The sequence below is a fragment of the Heterodontus francisci genome, chromosome 18, assembly GCF_036365525.1.
Source record: "Heterodontus francisci isolate sHetFra1 chromosome 18, sHetFra1.hap1, whole genome shotgun sequence".
Taxonomy (NCBI): domain Eukaryota; kingdom Metazoa; phylum Chordata; class Chondrichthyes; order Heterodontiformes; family Heterodontidae; genus Heterodontus; species Heterodontus francisci.
In genome coordinates this window covers 22,873,469-22,893,194 of record NC_090388.1, presented here as the reverse complement: position 1 = coordinate 22,893,194, position 19,726 = coordinate 22,873,469, and the positions used below count along the sequence as shown (strand labels likewise).

General features: G+C 41.5%; 1 protein-coding gene and 1 long non-coding RNA gene across 11 annotated transcripts in view; one reads left to right on the top strand and one right to left on the bottom strand.

Annotated features, from left to right (window-relative positions):
- The window catches only part of cnot2 (CCR4-NOT transcription complex, subunit 2), a 184,480-nt gene extending 182,707 nt beyond the window's left edge, over positions 1 to 1,773 (bottom strand). For 2 of the 4 annotated variants that reach the window (XM_068050411.1, XM_068050415.1), the window contains exon 1: positions 1,704 to 1,773. The gene's annotated coding sequence lies outside the window, so the exon portion shown is untranslated. Of the gene's footprint in view, positions 1 to 1,438; positions 1,648 to 1,703 lie in introns of those variants that run through there. The other 2 variants (XM_068050412.1, XM_068050413.1) reach the window with 2 other exon arrangements.
- LOC137379500 (uncharacterized) overlaps positions 1,119 to 19,726 on the top strand; it is a 32,025-nt gene continuing 13,417 nt past the window's right edge. The window contains exons 1-6 of one of the 7 annotated variants that reach the window (XR_010976830.1): positions 1,119 to 1,857; positions 1,960 to 2,062; positions 5,554 to 5,689; positions 6,424 to 6,675; positions 11,981 to 12,429; positions 17,837 to 19,481. This is a non-coding gene — a long non-coding RNA (uncharacterized lncRNA). Of the gene's footprint in view, positions 1,858 to 1,959; positions 2,063 to 5,553; positions 5,690 to 6,423; positions 6,676 to 11,980; positions 12,430 to 17,836; positions 19,482 to 19,726 lie in introns of those variants that run through there. The other 6 variants (XR_010976831.1, XR_010976829.1, XR_010976832.1 and 3 more) reach the window with 6 other exon arrangements.

Genomic DNA, 19,726 nt, shown 5'->3' with positions numbered 1-19,726 from the left:
ATGGCAAGTAGACAGGCATTCTCACACAACTGAAAGACAGTCACAAAACTCCTGAATGCACAAAAAAATGGCAAAGCATCCGCTGAGCAGCACCATGGTATTACAATCTCAAATATGAGAATGCCCACTTACCATACCAACGTTATAAACTTTTGATTTTAGGTAATGTATACATACATACAACTCTGAAAACTGTTCTTTCGGGTTAAAATAACCTCTTTCCTGGTACTATCAAAATACCCGAGCATAAAGCCAAGTACAAAAGCTACAAGTTCTGTATGTTTAGCGTAGTTAACAACACAAGTTTGTATAATTTGAAATCTACATCTTGCACAAGTGTTGCCGACGTCAAAAGTACTCCAATTTCTAAATCAAATCCATACACTACCTTGTCCATAACTACTACCTTGTTCACATTAATATCAATGTTCAATTAAGATTTGTAGCTGTTCTCATATCCAATTATTCTGCAAAACTGTAAGATCATATCAGAATTTTAAGTTGTTGATAGTTTATATAAAAGATGAATATATTCCTTCCTTCATTAAATCAAGGATTTATGCCATGCTAGAAGCATTATTTCGTAGTTCAACATCCAATTTACATTTATAAATGTCAATCCATATCCCTCAAATAATTTCCAACATACAAAAATGTTAAAGTAAATCTTTGCCTAAATTCAAAAATATCCGTGCATAGATGATTAGTTTTTGCACAATACTGAAATTTGATAGCTTTATAAAGTGTGATAGTGCTATGTTGTTCAATGTTTTATGCTTTACAATTCCACACAAGATTACAAAAGTAAAAACTAATACCAACAAAATATTATTTGGAATAATAAAATTGATTAGAGCTCCAGATGTTCAGCTCTCTCCATCGTAAGTAGTTTAGCAGTAAAGGGTTTGTGACGTGCGATTGTAAATATTAGTAGCCACTCAAACAAACCCCAAATCGCCTCGTTCATTTTTTTCAAGAATATGTCATTTGCCCTTGGCTGTGCAACACAATTCTGAGATGATCGCTATGTCTCACATTGTGAATGGACCGGAGGAACTTTCTACCAACAATGCTGTGAGCGTGGAACAAAACTATGTTTGAAACAAAATATGAATCCAACTTCCACGAGCAACTTACAATAAACAAGTTGCAACCAAAAAAGAAAAATAAGCATTACTTGACTGTTTAAAAAATGCAATGCAATAAACCAGGAACAGACATATCACGGGTATAAAGGATTCCTGAAATTGCAGCACAGAGCCAATGGGGAATTTATAGTTAGAACTGCGGAAACGCCAGCCACATAGCACGGCTCTCGTGGTGTAAAATGTACCCCGATGAAGAGGATGATGATGATGTAAAGTGTGAGGAGGAGGGCGAAAGTCGGTACAGGCCCAGTGCGTGAGGTATATGTATGTGTGCGGGGTCAGGATCTTACTCTGCTCCCTGGCTCCTCGCTACTTAGATTGGGCCTGTCCGGTTTTTTTTTAACGGTACTCGATTACAGCAGAGAGGGAGGGAGACTCAGTCACAGCCCAGACAAAAAAAAGGCACAGCAGCCGCCCGACATCCACACCGTCAGCCCGCACTCCCTGCCGCCGCGCTCGGCAACATTTTCATCGAAAAAGTTGTCGCTGACGCCGAAGGGACGGAGCTCGGCCGGCTCCGGGCGAGAAATAAAGAAAGAAAACGTTAAAACTTACCGCATGAATTATCTCCTAAAATAACTCCAAAATGGCTGTGTATTGCACCGGGGATGCTGGGTGCTGCCCTTTACCCTATGACCTTTGGCCTCCTTCCTCTGGAAACCGGCGCAAGGAGAAAGGACAACAACAGAAAATAAACAGGTCGAGACGAGTAAGGGACACCTTTCGATTTCTTGTGTTCGGATTCTCGTTTGACTTTTTTTTTTGTGTGGAAACGTTCATTGTTTTTTAACGGAGCTTCCTCTCCTCTTAGGGTTTTTTTTTTGCACACCATAGCCCAATCCCGACACTTCATTTGGAAAAGGGAGGATGTGTGGCCTGGAGCTGACAAATGTAGCTGGACTGATAAATCAACCGTGTGTATATTTACTCTTATCTCTGCCTCAAACTGTTTTCTCCTATTCCAAATTATATGTGATTACCGCAGAACTTTTAACTGGGACCAAAAATATTCGGTTTTTATCTGTGGTCGATGCAGTTTGTCTTTGGTGACACTCTTTTGCTGCTTGAGGATTCAATAAAATATACATTTTATCTTTTAAGAAATGATTTGCTATTTGTCTCGCCGTAGAATTTATTAGTTGGATCTTTTACTAGTTGCATCTGTCAGGTTTGTGTAACTGCATTGGTGTTAATCTTAACAATTTATCGATGCTGGTGTGATAATTTATCTTATTGTCTAACTGTAATTCTATTTTGCTTCTTGGTGTAATAAATATTAAATAACAGATGGTCACAGCTAGATACAAAGCAGTAATGGAGGGATTGTGATATCATAAGTTGTAAGAATAATATTCAGTATAACATAGGAGAAGGAGTAGGCCATTCAGCCCCTCTAGCCTGCTCTGCTATTCAACTAGATCATGTCTGAACTTCTACCTCAATGCCATTTTCCCCATATCCCTTGATGCCTTTAATATCTATATGTAAGGATAATAGTGATTTTAGCTGTGGAGTTACATATAACACAACTGATACTGTAGCAATTTATGCAAATATCCTATTCAGATGAATGAATCGTTTGGATAAACTGCATTCAATAATATTCATTGAACACAGAAACTGTTATATCATACAACTAAAGAGTTTTTGTATGCATCAAACGCCAGCCAGTTTGAGTAAATCCTCAATAATTTATGTTCAGACAAGCAGCTGCTGACTGCAATATAATTTCTTATGAGATCCGAATAATAGTAAATGTTAGTATTGGTAAATATACATAAAATTATAGATAGAAGCAATGATTACAAAACTGTAATTTAATCTTGAGATTCCGGTAACTGCATAAACACCAAGAACAGAAGTTCAGTAGCCTATGAAAATAACCAACCCCAAAATCTGATTGCAAAAACAAAACTTTCAAATCTGGTTCCTTCTATCAGATAGTATTGTGACTTATATTGTAAATTTACATTGTAATCTTACACTGGCTTTTGAAATTAGGACGTTGAATACAAAAACAAGGAAATCATGCGAAATGTTTACAAATCATATAGGCCTCGTCTGGAATATTGTTTACATTTCTGGCCACCACACTTTAGGAAGAATGTTAAGTCCTCAGAGAGGCTATGAAGGAGGTTTACCAGGATGATAACAGAGATGAGGTACTCCAGTTATGTGGAGAGATTGCAGAAAATGGGATTGTTCTCCATGGACCAGAGAAGATTAAGGGGAGACCTAATAGAGATATTTAGAATGATGAAAAATTTTGATATACCAGGTAGGGAGAAACTGTTTCCGCTGGCTAGTGGGGTGAGATGGTGGTGTAGTGGTAATGTCACTGGACTAGTAAATTAGAGACCTGGGGTAATGCCCTGGGTACAGGGGTCCAATTCTCACCATGGCAGCTGGTGGAATTTAAACTCAATTGATAAAAATCTGGAATTAAAAGTGACCATAATCGATTGTCGTAAAAACCCATCTAATGTCCTTGAAGGAAGGAAATCTGCTGTCCTTACCTGGTCTGGCCTACATGTGACTTCAGACCCACAGCAATTGGTAGACTCTTAACTACCCTCTGAAATGGCCTAGCAGGCCATTCAGGTGTCATGGGTAATTTGAGATGGGCAACAAATGCTGGCCTTGCCAGCGACGCCCACATCCCAACAAAAGTAGATCAGTAACCAGAGGTCATAGCTATCAAATAATTGGCCAAAGAATTAGAGAGAAAATGAGGAGAAACATTTTCGCACGGACGGTTATGACGATCTGGAATGCACTACTTGAATGGGTGCTGGAAGCAGATTCCATAGAACCTTTCAAAAGGCAATTGAATATATACTTGATGGGGACTAATTTGCCGGGTTATGAGGACAAGCTGGGGTGTGGGACAACATCGGACAGCTCTTTCAAGCAGCTGACACAGACTCTGTACTGTAAGATTCTATGCTAAATTATTCTTTATTTTCCACTTTTTACTAATTTTTGTTATACCCACCAAGGTGAGGAATGTTGACATTTGAGAATTGAAATGTTTCCTATTTTGGGTGTTTAATATAAGCATTAAGTACTCCCATTTCAGGTAGAGTAATTTGTGTTCACAATAGTAACCTTCTCTCCAGCTTCTGGACAACTTCTGCTATATCAAGGCATCTAACAGCCTCTGCAGTTACTTAGACTTGCCCATGTAAGTTTAGGTTTTTACATTTTTTATGTGCCAAGTTGCTGAAAGTGCTAGCTAATAACAATACAGTGATGGAAACTGGGCATCTAGGACTTAAACAGGGCAATCAACCAATCAGGGTGAAGGATTGTGAAATAACTGCGCAAGAACTGAGAAGAACGTATAAATTAGAGTGGATGACACAACGTCAAAGGAAGTACAGAAAGAGAAATAAAGAAAGAAAGATTGGATTAAGGTAGAGAAATAAGAGATAGAAAAAGTAAAAAAAAAATCAAAACTTTACATTTTAAAAATCTCCAAAAATAATTCATACCTGAAGGACTGAGACTCCACAATTGTAATAGATAATTTTCAGTGCCAAAGAGGTTGACAGGCAGTAATTAACAATTACAATGTGGTTAAAAAGGTACATATGCTTGTAATGACAGCATTTAACTTTCTGTGGTGAGTTTAGTTCATATTTACTGCACAACTACAGCAACTTTACAACATGCAAAACATTTCAATTGTGAGGCAAAGAGTGCAATGCCTATTTTGCAATGCTAACAGCAGAGCGGCACAACTCGGACAGCGACTTTTGGGTATCTGCGTTTAACCGCACATCTGCCCCTTGCCTAGAGTTGCTATACTGTAAATAATACCAAATGCAATTAGCCTCACTGTTGTTTTGACAACAAAATCTTGCCCGATTATTATCTCTCTCTCACTCAAATACCTGGAACTCTTTTTTAAATATCCCTGAAAACAGTTACCAAGTTTTCTGCGATTAGAATAATTGCCAATCACATTCAAAATGACTTACATACACTGAATTAGCATTACAGACAACCACCGAATCTTGCAACATTTGTATCCAGTTAAGCTTGGGACAGGATTCTGATTGTTACTGGTTCCTTTTGGTAAACTCCTGATAACTAATGAAGGAATTAAAGCAACCAATATAAAGCTAAAACAGAACTGCTTCATTTTTGTCAAAATATCATTGCTGTGTATTTTCAAAGTAATCTGCAGTGAAGTACAAGTAGATTGTTTCTCAAGTATCCAGCAGCAGTGGGGCTGAAGTCATAGAAGATGAGGGTATCCTCATTTCTAATTCTCCTTCTCACATCCCACATCCCACAACCTCTTCTGACTTACAAGCTGCAGATGGTGTAAGCATGTACTTCTTGCTATCCCACCCCTTCCCCTCACCACAACCTTATCCTTGTGCCTTTCTCCTTTCAGATACCCACGAACTGCAACCTGGCCAGGCATGGTGGAAGAGTAGAAAGGCAGTGATGATGAAGAAACACCGTCACTCTCAAATTCACAGCTACCAACTCAAATAGTGACGTGTGTAATTTAAAGGGATCCTCATATGGTGAGTCACTGGGCACAGTGGTCTGCAGCCAGGGCAAGGAAAGCGCAGGTGCCAGCTCCCTGGAGGCTGAGATTGCACATGAGTTCTGCTGCAGAGGATTCCAACGAGCACTTCGATGGGGCAGGCGACAGAAGAAGGCTGAAGGTTTTTCACAATTAAATGCTTGGTTCATTGACAGGCCTGTCAGAAATTCTGCATGCAACGTCATAGAGCATGGAAGAGTCTTGCACCAACCTTGCATAGGGCTTTGTGCAGAGCTTGGAGCCCATCCTTCCAGCATGGAAGTTGTGGCTAACTGCATTAGCGCACTTGTGGATCCCTAATCATGTTGCAGCTTCTGATGGTTGATGTCTCAACTTCCATTGCAGCACAGGCAGAAGCCACCCAACATCTGGGTGCTGCAGTGGAAGCTCTGGCTTTTGCCATGCAAGCTAAGCCTGCTGCCACCTAAGTACAGATGGCTGCCACCATGGCTACAGATACCACTGTCCAAAGGAACTTGCAGGGTGTCAGAGCAGACCAGCAATCTGTCTTCCAGCAGACTATTAGAATTGCTGAGGCACCATAATGGTGGAGTGGAAGCGGCTCCAGGGAGCACAAACTTGCTATCCTCTCACAGGATGAGAGTGTTCGTCCTCCCACCACTGTCACTCTGCCTGTCAGCCAGCCAGCCAGCCCAGGTTCCGAAGAAGGGTCACTGACCCGAAACGTTAACTCTGCTTCTCTTTTCACAGATGCCGCCAGACCTGCAGAGTGGTTCCAGCATTTCTTGTTTTTAGCCCAGGCTGCTGCCGCTCATGTCAAGATAGTGTATTCCGAAGCCAGACCTTCAGGGCCTAGAGCTGCTTGAAGTCATCCTGCAAGGCCATCTACAGTCTCCGCCACTGAATGTCAGCAGCCTTCAACCAGCCATGCTGCAGCCGTTGGGGTAGCGCTGGATAAGAGCACGAGGACAGACAAAGGCAAATGGAAGACAGACACTTAGGGTATGAACAAGGGTGATTAGATGAATCAATCACAGACAGACTAGCCAGATAGAAAGGGACCCCGAGCTTCCAGTTGTTTGCCATTTCAATTTACTACCCTACTGTCATGCCCACATTTCTGTCTTCGGCCTGCTGCAGTGTTCCAGTGAACATCAGCGCAAGCTCAAGGAACAGCACCTTATCTTCCAATTAGACACTCTACAGTCTTCCGGATTCAACATTGAGTTTAACAATTTCAGAGCATGACTGGCTTTTTATTATTATGTTTTATTTTATTTTATTTTTTAACCATGTGCCTGTCTTAAACTTGGTTTTTCATGTTTGTGCTTTTGGACAGAGCTGTTCATTATTTTGCCATTAACACTCTGGACTAATGCTTTGTCTTTCACCACAACCATTAGCACTCCCTTTGCCCCATGACATCTTGGTCATTTAATCTCTCCTGCCCTCTGCCTTAACACGCACCTTCCCTTTTGTTCTCTTTCCCCCCACCTTCACTTGCTTAAAACCTACTACATTTCTAACCTTTGCCAGTTCTGATGAATGGTCACAGACCTGAAACATTAACTCTGCTTCTCTCTCCACTGATGCTGCCAGACCTGCTGAGTATTTCCAGCACTTTCTGTTTTTATTTCAGAAAAGGACTGTGTCAGTTGCCTCCTTCTCATCCTCTTCCCCCTTTCCCTCCTCCTCCTCAGCTGGTCCCCTTTATAGCTGATGGCAAGGAGTGTGTGCTCACAATGGTGAGATTGTGCAGCATACAGCAGACCACCACAAATCTTGGCATGTGCTCTGCTGAGTACTGCAGGGATCCTCCAGAGTGGTCCAGGCAGTAGAAGCATTATTTAAGAACCCCAATGACTTGTTCTATCTATTTTGTGTGGCAGCCTGGTTTTCTTTCTAGGCATGCTGCCCACACATGCATGGGTTGCACACCAATGACATGAGCCATGTCATCAAAGGATAGCCCTTGGTCACCCAGTAGCCACCCTCTGGTTTGTTGTGGCTCAAATGCAGATGGCATTTGATTGAATGAAGGCATCATGACTGCTGCTAGGATATTGGGCATTAACCTGCTTGATACACTCCATGTGGTTACACAGCAGCTGCACATTGAGGGAGTGAAATCCCCATTGTGGAACATCTCAAAGTTGACATACGGCACCTGCAAAGTGACATGCGTGCAATCAATGGTAAGCAACATTATGGGAAAACCAGCAATCCTTGCAAAGCTGCAAGCACACTTTGCCTGCTTCTCTCTGGCAAGAGAGAATGAAATGCATTCAACTCTCTTGAAATACAGAGCCTCAGTGATCTTCCTTATGAGACAGTGGACGCAAACTGGATGGTTGCAAATATCGCCTGTTCCAGCCTCGAAGGAGCCAGATGCATAAAGGGTCATGGTCAAGATCGCCTTCTTAGCCACTGGCAATACAGTCCTCGTTCTGCTCTGAGGCTGCAGTTGTGGCTACAGCAGGTGGCAGATTCCAGTGATAACATCCTTTGTGAAGCAGAGACATCTGACGCACTGTCCGTCGCTGAGGTCCAGGTGAGAGAATTGCTCCCTGAGCACCCTGGGCGATATGACCTCCTGCTGAGAACCCTTCTCGTCCCTCTTCTAGCAACTTGTCCTGTGCTGAATTACCTCTGCACATTCTCCCTATCATGCTGTAGTCCAAGTGACATGTCTATTACTGCACCTCTGTCTGGAAGCAAGTGTTCTGTGCAGAATCCTTGAGGTCAGGATAAAGTCCTTCAACAGGGCGGCACAGTGGCGCAGTGGTTAGCACCGCAGCCTCACAGCTCCAGGGACCCGGGTTCGATTCCGGGTACTGCCTGTGTGGAGTTTGCAAGTTCTCCCTGTGTCTGCGTGGGTTTTCTCCGGGTGCTCCGGTTTCCTCCCACAAGCCAAAAGACTTGCAGGTTGATAGGTAAATTGGCCATTATAAATTGTCACTAGTATAGGTAGGTGGTAGGGAAATATAGGGACAGGTGGGGATGTTTGGTAGGAATAAGGGATTAGTGTAGGATTAGTATAAATGGGTGGTTGATGTTCGGCACAGACTCGGTGGGCCGAAGGGCCTGTTTCAGTGCTGTATCTCTAATCTAATCTAATCTAATCTAAACACATGCCACACCACTCCCTGCAGACTTTAGCAACTTTAAATAACTCTTCTACAATTGCAGCAACAGCCAGTAGAAATCAATCAGCAATTAACCTGCAAGCAATGTTTCTTATATTTTTCTTTGTTGTGTATGGCTTGTTTACTGCACTGTGCGGTACATTCAAGATTGCTGCATGGTTGTACACAAGTATCGTAAAGGGAACACTGGTTGTGCACAGCCTGTTTATCGTACTGCGCTGTGTATTTCCGATTTCTGCATGGACACGCACCCATGCTGCTTAGAGGGAACATTGCCTGCAAGTAGATAATGATCCCTTTAAACAGCACTGGTCTGGTGGCGGATCCTTCCTGCTGCAGAACGCATGTTCAGCTGCGCGTGTTTAAGCGAAGGCATTAACTGGAGTGTTGAACTCCAAAATGGCCGCACGGCCATCAAATCAGCATTACACAGAGATTGAAGTTATGGTCTGCCTACTTTCAGGACTCATTCACTACAGCCATGCTAACAACCTCACCAAAATGGCATCCAACCCAGGGAGCACCAGGAGTGTGCATGCACGCCACAGACGCCATTTTGGAGGCAATTCGACACTCGCAGCGCCAAAACAATGGAGACTACAGGCAGAATTTTCTCAACATAGTCCCTAGCCAAAGGGTGGGGACTTTGGCTCAAGAACCCAATGACCGCTTCAGCGGGCTGTGCCGTGGCTCTTTAATATCCATTAGCACCCTGTTTCCAGGTTTCCTGTCCAATCAGGGAGGGCAGACTGGATGATGTGCTGAATTCATCAAAGGGAGGATTTCAAATTAAATGGACCCTAGCATAGGTTAGAATGGCTCAACTGGATATGGATTTTTGAGATGGCTGCAACCACAGGAATGGAGAGGAGACCTGGGAAGGCGCTCCCCAGCTGTCTCACTCTTACCTGGAAGTCCTGCTGTGGAATCTGAGGGAATGCAGTGAGCTGATCTTTCCCAAGGACAAGAGGAAGAGGACAACCTCGCTAACCAAGCAGGCATGGATGGAAGTGACCATGGAAGTCAGCAGCAGATGTGTTCTCCCTCCAGCCTGGTGACAGTACTGCAAGAGGATCCAGGACTTCAGGAGCGCAGGAAAGATTAGTGGCATTGCGATTTCAGGTGCCAAGCCCCACATCCTGACTTTCCCAGCATTCTCGTATACAGCACTCCTCAGAACAACACTCCTTGCAGCTCCACTCGTTCCTCTCTCTCCAGACACCTCACATCCCCATCTGAACAGCCAACACTCACACTCACCCTCATCTTATTGCCCTCACACCCATGCCTCACCGTCACCCGACACAAATGTTGTCCTTCCTTGCCATCCACACAAGCCATTACTAACACTCGTAGTTCTCTGCTTTCCTTGCAAGAGATGAGAGCACTTAACCTCGGGGAGAGGCAAAGACCCAGGATGGGAGGGAGCAGGGTGGTCCTGCAGTGACAGGCACCTTGACGGCCATTGGCAATGCATGCCCACTTGGAAGGAGGAATTGTTCCAGGAGGCTGCAAGTGTCAGCAATAATCTGCCATGAAACTCTGAGCCTCTTGAGGCACTGGTGCTCACTGGTGCTGATCCTCTGCCTGTAAAACCTGGGTTGGGGATCTCACCTCCTTGGAGCTGGATCTCTGTGTCCACCCCCTCTGCCCTGTGGAGTGGCATGTGGCTGAGAAAAAGGCAGCTGGTGCTTTTGGTATTGGTGTTGGTGCTCCTTTTGTTCTTCAGCAGGGATGGAAGGTGAAGCTGCATAAGCTTTTCCGACACCATAAAGCTGGCAGCAAGGGAGTGAAGTTGAAGGTGAGTAAAGTGAAGTGACTTCCAAGAAGTTGGTAATCACCTGTTATGCACTGAAAGCACTCTGAGAGAAGGAGTGCAGTGAGCAACAGCCTCTCACCTGGCCATGGCTACAGATTTTCAGTTTCACTGAGCAAAGGCTGCCCAGCCTACCAATTTCACTGGAAAAAGCACTCCTTCTTGTGCACATGTTTAGTTAACCCTGGTGAGTTGCTGACAGCTCAGGAAATAGGTCCACTGACTGTTAATGCCAGAACCGTTGGTGAAAACAGTACTTTAGTGCCTATTAGAATACTTCTAATGTCTTACCTGATAGGTGCATGATTCTCCACTCACCTTCTAACCGCCCAGATGAAGCCCGGAAGAGGGCAGGATCATGGCCTGACTTTTAGGAGATTTAACTCTCCACACACGCCCAAACCTGCGTCCCCTTGCCTGTAAAATTTCTAGCCTATATGTTGGATAGCATAAATATAAAAACATACAACTTCTTTGATCTGATAGAAGTTTAAATGATATATCAAAACATTATCTTTTGCAACTGACTGGTTTATGTCTGTCTCTATTTTTTTCGGCTCATCATCTTCTAACTTCAATTGACACTTTGCACTCACCTATACTACTACACAATTAGCATCTTCAAATTGTCACAGCTGTTGAAAACATATATAAATGAAGTTTGAAATCAATCCACTGTGTCCATTACAGATTTTCATTTTCTTCAAACTTTTCCTTACTTCTACATTAAGTGAACTTCTGAAGACTGCAACCTAAGTCAAGAACCATTCAGCATATCAATTTTTTTTTAAACTAAAGATTTGATCCATCAATCTCTACATCTGATGGAAGCTGAAATTTCTACCAAAACCCAGTGCAACATTCCCTTCCCCCACTCGTCCAAATAACTTTAGTATTGTATTCTGCAAGAAACTGCGTGTTTCCAGTGGGAGGGTGGTTTTCTGGTCACCAAGGACAAGAAGAAAGTATGCAAGATCTTGAGGATGTACAAAGATGAACCAAAGGCTAATTCCTAGGCCTGGATTTACTGTATTCCCCCTCCCTCTAGTTCTTTTGCAGATCTGGGGCACATAGAAGTGGAAAGCCACTTTCAACATTCTACCATGTCGCTACCTCCCTGCCACTTCATGGTGTCAGTCCCATCAGCGGGCAATACTCCCATGCGTGTCTAGGTAAGCATAGTAACTGCGTACAAATGAAGGCAATATCAGTTAAACCTCGGTGTTCAGAGGTTGGCAGAAGGAGGTTCAAGGCAAAAAATGAAACGGCCTGCGCGTTTTCTCAGATGGTGGCCATTAACAGGACTGTTTATTCAAATGAAAAATGTACTTTTTTTTTAATACAGAACTTACTGCTGCCTCTTTCTCCTGATGCAACAGCCTCACTATGCCTGCCACAGCAAGTCTCCACCCTCAGACTGGTGTAACTCCCTTGTGAAGGCCAGGGAGCCTGTCTTCCATATAATCTTGGGGCCAGAAGTACAGCTGGGATCAGCAGGGCATTTCCATGGTTTTCAGGAGTACTGCCCTGCCAGAGATGAGCACCAGTTTGGTCGGGGGCATGGAAAGCATAGGCCCAGTGTTTGAGGATTCATTAATAAGAAAAGACTGGAGAAACTTCAACTTTTAACCTTAGTGTGATTTTTCCAGTCCTGGAGTGAAAATAGCTTCAATGCATAGCACTAATCAGCATCACATATGAATCAATCTCATGGGATTTCCCACGGTTGGCCTCATTATGCATGCACTGTCCTGGAGCTTATGACCTGGACTGGGCCTGCCACTGTCTACAGAGGTGAGAATAATTTACAACTGTAGCCTTTAAAGGGTGCAGCTATGTCATTGTTGCTTATAGAACCAGGAAATGGATGGTCAACAACACAGAGCATTTGAATTTTCTGATCCTGCTTTGGAAATGTTTCTGCAAGAAGTGCAGCAAAGGAGGGTTGTCATCTAGTGCGACTCAGTGTACCCTTCCAAAGGCGAAGCTTATGATCTGGTTGGCAAGAGCAGATGCCATGTCAAACAAACAATATACATGGCACATAGATGAGAAAAAAGTGGAAACTATTAAAGTCTTAAAACCTTGCATTACAATGTGGAGAGATGAACCCAAAAAGCAACCTCCCGAAACAACCTGCCTGGATGTTGCATGTTCATTTACTAACTGAAGCTGAAATGTAGATGGGCACTTGGGTTTCACTCTATACAATAATTAAACTTACAACACTTCAAAACTACGCTGGTTGCAGGGCAAGAAAGTGCCTAACAAGCCTGTATAGGGCTCTTGCTACCTGCAATGGTATTCAACTGGGGTATCTTTTGGCTGATCGTTAGTTTTTTACTTTGCTGTTGGAAGAAAAAAAAAAGAGCCGATTCCCCCTAATTTTAGATCATTGAGTCAATTTATACACACCATGTTCAACATCCTAAGGTTTGGCAATATAGAGGGCCAGGTTAAAGCTGAAGGCCTTCCTGAAGCTTAAGGCTGCTACAATCCTCCTTTCTCCCTATACTCACTCATAGACATTCCAGCATACCACCCTGCACACATTATTTGCTATCTAACCTCTATTTAAAAGCATATCTTGCAGGCAGCATTTTAACATTTGTTCCTTTTCTGTTTTGTAGAGCCAAACCAAACCAAAGACATAATGCACAAGAATCCTGCAGTTTATTTCAACAGAGTCCCTTTCCTCAGAGAGTGTAAAGTTACATATTAGTAAATCAAAGGATTGAAATCCATAGTACATAGATTAATGTTAATGGTGTTTTGAGTCCCTGCATAATGTGTACATTTGGGAAGGATAGTTAGTTACTGGTCAAGTGGCACTTAGCTGAAGATCTACTCTGTGAGGTCCTGCATGTGGATCTTGCTATCTGCATAGTATTTTAAAAGGGACATCTTTTGGCTCATCATCAGTGCTTTACACTGCTGTTGGCTGCAGATGGGCTTCTTCCTCTTCTATTTGTTCCTTTGTTAGGCCTTTCTGGGTGGCAAAGTTGTTGTCTTTGCAGTAGACTAGGACAATCTTTGAGACCCTGTTGAGACTGAGTTCCAAGATGTCCCTAATCTCTCTAGACATCTGAGGTGTTGCTTCAAGATGCCTACAATGTGTTCGATAATGATCCTTATGTCTCTGTGGGTGGCACTTTCTCAACATTGACTTTTGGATTTGAATTCGAGTTAGACTGATATGATGAAATTCTCCCTTGTCTTATGGCAGCAAAGGTCCAACTTGAAACCAGTTTTGGAAATTGCAACCCAATTTCCTCGTAAACATGCGTCCAAAGTGCAAGTTGCCCAACTTTGGCACAATGGTGGAACAAGCCATGAAGATGGCTGATGTGGAAAACAGTAAATCGTAGATGCAGCAAGAGATGTTCTTTTGTGCATTGGGGTAGAGACCCATCTTTGGGATAAAGTATACTGAATTTTACTTTGCTTATAATTGTGATATACCTTTCCTGTTAGTATTTAATGCTAATACTGATTACAAAAGTAGACAAATATCCCATTCCCCACAGTTCTCATCTCTTACACTGCCAAACAGAGAAATTCACCAAAATATATATAGATTTAACCCAGTCAACAGGCAACTTTAGCCTGTGACCCATTCCAATAGTTAGCATCACATAAGTTTATCAAAATTTTATCAAAAACAATTTCCATGGAGTAAATGTGCTGCAGTTAATCATTTATTGTACCAATTCTTAAACTAATTTTGAAATTATACATATATAAGCACCAAAACAACATTCCTATAGAATAGAGTTTAATATGAACTGTGGAATAGCTCATTTTAATTTTTAAATCATCAAATAGTGCTCTAATTAAAACTGTAACGTCTGAAAAAACAAGAAAAAAGTTTTTCATATTTTATCTGAATAAAAGGGATCAAAGTTTCACATATAACAGTGCAACTCCAAATTAGTGCAATTCATAAGTGTTGATAGTCAAGAATCTATTTAACATTTTTAACAACAATAGTATCCCCTGTGTAGATTATTCCAGTTAATTTGCAGTCTAGTAGTTGTTTCTTGAAGTGCCAGTTTATGTTATTGCAATTGAGTACCTGAAAACTGAGGAACTCTGTATTTCTCTCAGTTTTTCCTTATTTCTACAGTATTTAGTCTTTTAAATATGCAAGATTGATATCTCCTTTCTACTACTTGATTTACCTTATCATCTTTGCAATCTAAATTCTCTACTGCTCTATGCTCTTTACCATAGTTTCTCAATAAAAGAATCACTACCAACTAATTTGCTGCTGAACATTGTATTTTTTCCCTTTTAGACATACTAGTTTAAGTATCTCCTCCTTATTGTCAGGTGATTAAAGTAATTTCAGCGTAGTTCCAAATACAACCAAATCAGTCTGATGTCTCTTAATTAACAAAAATGATTTCTAAAATATCTACCTCCATTTCGCAAGTGTTAGCTCAGATTTTGCGACGGTAATGATGGTGAAACTGTCAGTGTTCACTGTCATTACTCCTTTGAAACTGACAACAATTTCAGGAGTCCGCACATGCACAGTGAAATGTGGAAATCCAGAAGTTGCTGTCCATGATTCTACGCTTCGCTATTGGGTATGCAGTTGAAGTCCCCTCACACCCCTGCCCGCAGACTGCAATCAAGTAGAAATTACTGAACTGACAAGAACTTGCCCGTTTACACTATTAGCCTTGCTGCAAAAACCCTTGGAAAAAGTTACACTTTGTTGAATGAGGTGTAACTGGGTTTTTAATGGCATACTAAGTTCATAATTACTGCTGACCAGGCTCACTGGCCCTGGTAAACTGATTTTATATTTGTGGAATATCAGATTTCTCCATTGTGATTTTAAAAAAATCACTTTTAACATAATTTTTTTAAGTTTGCTTATGATATTTCAGCTTCTACCTTAATCCCATGTGTCTGTCCTAATCATTAATTTCGCTCTCTGTAAAATTTCATCAAAATGAAGGATTATCAGTGCATTTTACTTCCTGCTTTGCTGTATGTGAGAAAACTACAATGTGATTGGCTGCTTACTCTGCTTGATAACATCACTGTTGCTGAATGCCTGGAGACCCCCTTGATTTGGCGCCAAATTCAAACTGACATTGGAGAAAGGGAAATCCACGTCACAGAGATTGCGAGATCATTGTGGGCTTCTTTCTTCAAGGTCAGCGGTGAGTGCACTTCGCCATTGACTGCAAAGTCTGGACCAATACCTTTGTTGTCCTGTATGTTCCCAAGGCAACATAAATGCATTAAAATATGAAAAGTACTAATAACCCTTTAGTATAGTGTTATGAAGTCTTTGTGTGGAAACTGAGTTCTGTACAGCTTGTATTTGTGTTTTTGAGACAGATCCTGATTTGGGGCTGGTGGTTTCCAGGTTAGAAGTCAAACCCAGCTCAGACAAACAAACAGTCCTGTGATTAAAAAAAGGTTTTTTTGTAACCAAGAACATGTGACTGGAAGTTTTCAGTTTTGGTTTGTCAAGAAAACACCAGATTGTGTTAGGCCAGCAAAAAGAGCTAGATGAGTTTTTTAAAAGAAGGCTTTCATACGAACATACGAATTAGAAGCAGGAGTAGGCCATTCGGCCCCCCGGGCCTGCTCTGCCATTCAATAAGCTCATGGCTGATCTGATTGTAACGTCGACTGCACATTCTTGCTTACCCCCGATAACCTTTCGCCCCCTTGCTTATCAAGGATCGATCTACCTCTGCTTTAAAATATTCAAAGATTCTGCATCCACTGCCTTTTGAGGAAGAGAGTTCCAAAGATTCACGACCCTCTGAGAGAAATAATTTCTCCTCATCTCTGTCATAAATGGGCGACCTCTTATTTTTAAATAGTGACCCCTAGTTCCAGATTCTCCCACAAGAGGAAACATCCTTTCCACATCCACCCTGTCAAGATCCCTCAGGATCTTATATGTTTCAATCAAGTTGCCTCTTATTCTCCTAAACTCCATTGGATACAAGCCTAGCTTGTCGAACCTTTCCTCATAAGACAACCCGCCCATTGCAGGTATTCGTCTAGTAAACCTCTGAACTGCTTCCAACGCATTTACATGCTTCCTTAAATATACAGTACTCCAGATGTGGTCTCACCAATGCCTTATATAACTGAAGCATAACCTCCCTACGTTTGTATTCAATTCCCCTCGCAATAAATGATAACATTCTAATAGCTTTCCTAATTACTTTCTGAGCCTGTATACTAACCTTATGCGATTCATGCACTTGGGACACCCAGATCCCTCTGCATCTCAGAGCTCTGCAATCTCTCACCATTTAGATCATATGCTTTTATATTCTTCCTGCCAAAATGGACAATTTCACACTTTCCCATATTATTCTCCATTTGCCAGATCTTTGCCCACTCACTTAACCTGTCTATATCCCTTCGTAGCCCCCTTATGTTCTCTTTACAATGTACTTTCCGACCTATCTTTGTGTCATCAGCAAAGTTAGCAACCATACCTTCAGTCCCTTCATCCAAGTCATTTATATAAATTGTAAAAAGTTGAGGCCCCAGCACTGATCCCTGTGGCACACCACTCGTTACATCTTGTCAACCAGAAAATGACCCATTTATGCCTACTCTCTGTTTCCTGTTATCTAATCAATCTTCTATCCATGCCAAATGTTACCCACTACACCATGTGCTTTTATTTTCCGCAATAACCTTTGATGCGGCACCTTATCAAATGCCTTCTGGAAATCTAAGTACAGTACATCCACCTTTATCCACAGCACATGTTACTTCTTCAAAGAGCTCCAACAAATTGGTTAAACATGATTTCCTTATCACAAAACCATGTTGACTCTGCCTGATTACCTTGAATTTTTCTAAATGCCCTGCTATAACGTCTTTAATAATAGCTTTGAACATTTTCCCTAAGACAGATGTTAAGCTAACTGACCTGTAGTTTCCTGTTTTCTGTCTCCCTTTTTGAATGAAGGAGTTACATTCACTATTTTCAAATCTAATGGAATCTTCCTCGAATCTAGGGAATTTTGGAAAATTAAAACTAATGCATTAACTATCTCACTAGCCACTTTTTTTAGGACCCTAGGATGAAGTCCATCATGACCTGGGGACTTGTCAACACACAGCTGTAACAATTTGCTCAGTACCACTTACCTGGTGACTATAATTTTTTTGAGTTCCTCCCTCCCTTCCATTTCCTGATTTACAGCTATTTCTGGGATGTTACTTGTATTCTCCATAGTGAAGACGTGAGTTGTGAGATTCTGCTTGGAGTGGAAGCAGACCACAGAGCAACAGTTTGGCTGCCGGACAAGAAGCCTAGACTGAGGACTGACTATTAGTTGTCCGTGTGCCACGCCGTCAGGACAGTGGAGTGAGGTCCGAGGTGGTTTGAGAGGCGCCAAGACCGAATTTTTAAAAGGAAGATTGCATCCCTTGCTAACAACGAGACCTCATTACTTCAATATCGGCAACCTTGAGGACCAGACTTTGAAACCTACCAGAGGAAGATCCTGATCTCGTACTGTTGAAACTGTTCAACGCCATTTTGCTGATAAGACTGTTAGGCGGACCATAAGGACGACCTTTGTTGCATCTGCTAATTAACATGACCATTAAGATATATACATCGATCGTAATTTATGTTGGTTTTAATTTGAGTGTTAAAATTTATAAGAGTGAAATCTTGTCCATTTGGTTTTTTTGGTTTCCTAAATTGAGATCAGTCAGTGGATTTGATTCTTTTGGTTTGTTGATGGTCCACGGGGATCATAATAGTAGCTGTCTACAACTATATAAGTGACATTTTGACAATTGGCATAATCAGAGTATTTTTCATAGCATTATAGAATGTTAAGAACAGAAAGAGGCCATTCAACCCATTGTGCTCTGTGGTAAAGCTATCAGTCTTACTCCTGCTTTTTCCCCATTGCCCTGTAAATTATTCTCCTTCAAATATTTATCCAATTCCCTTTTGAAAGTTACTATTGAATCTACTTCCACCATCCTTTCAGGCAGTGCATTCCATATTACAATTCACTGCAAAAAAAAGATTCCACGTGAGGACTGGAGAGTTGCAATAAATACATCCGTGTTTAAAAAAGGATGCAGAGATAAACCTGGCAATTATAGGCCAGTTAGCCTAATGTTGACAGTGGGGGGACTTTTTGATGCAATAATCCAGGACAAAATTAATTGGTATTTTTAGTACTGCCAAAGTTTTGAATACCTCCTCTTTATTTTTATCCTATTCAATGTCGTTACTGTCTCCTCCTGCACTGTTATACTCAGAGCATCCTCTTCTTTACTGAAGACAGATGCAAAGTGCTCATTTAGTATCTCAGTCATGACCCTCTGCCTGCACAAGAAGATCTTTTTGGTCCCTAATCAATCCACCCTTCCTTTGACTACTCTTTTACTAATTATATTTTTCATAGCAATAGAAAAAGGGTGAACTTTAAATTGATTAGTAAATGATTGAAGGAAAAAGGTGCTTGTGCATTGAGGGGAATTTTCCACTATCACTTATAACAAAATTGTGAACAAGTTCATGCATTAACAATTACACTGTATACAGCAAACAACAGAAATTTTCCCCCATAAACACACCACTTTCTCAATCAGACTCCTCATCCATGTTCCTAATGTACGGTCACAATCAACTGATCCGTAAATGAAATGATTTAATAAAACTTTACCTTCAAATTAACAAGCTCTTCACTTCTCTGAAAAGAATATTTTTGAAATAAATAAAAGGTTGTGATTATGTAACTTTGAAATCAAAATGTAGATCTTGAGATCAACCCTTAATGTGAAAAATGCAAATTGATCTTGAGAGTACAAAATTTACTACTTCAACAGATTAGCTTCATGCTTAAATTAAATTAGCTTTCTTTGTATGACATTAATTAACACAATTACTTGTTTTCTGATTCTGAAATGCACTAAGGCCAAGCCAACTCCCCTCCCAGAGGCCATTTCATACCATTTGACCTTCACATAATTCCAGTCCAGTGTGAAGACAGGGTTAAAAGGGCTGAGACAACGTGTTGAATCTCTCAGCACTTTATAAACTTAGTACTAAATCTTTTTGATCTTC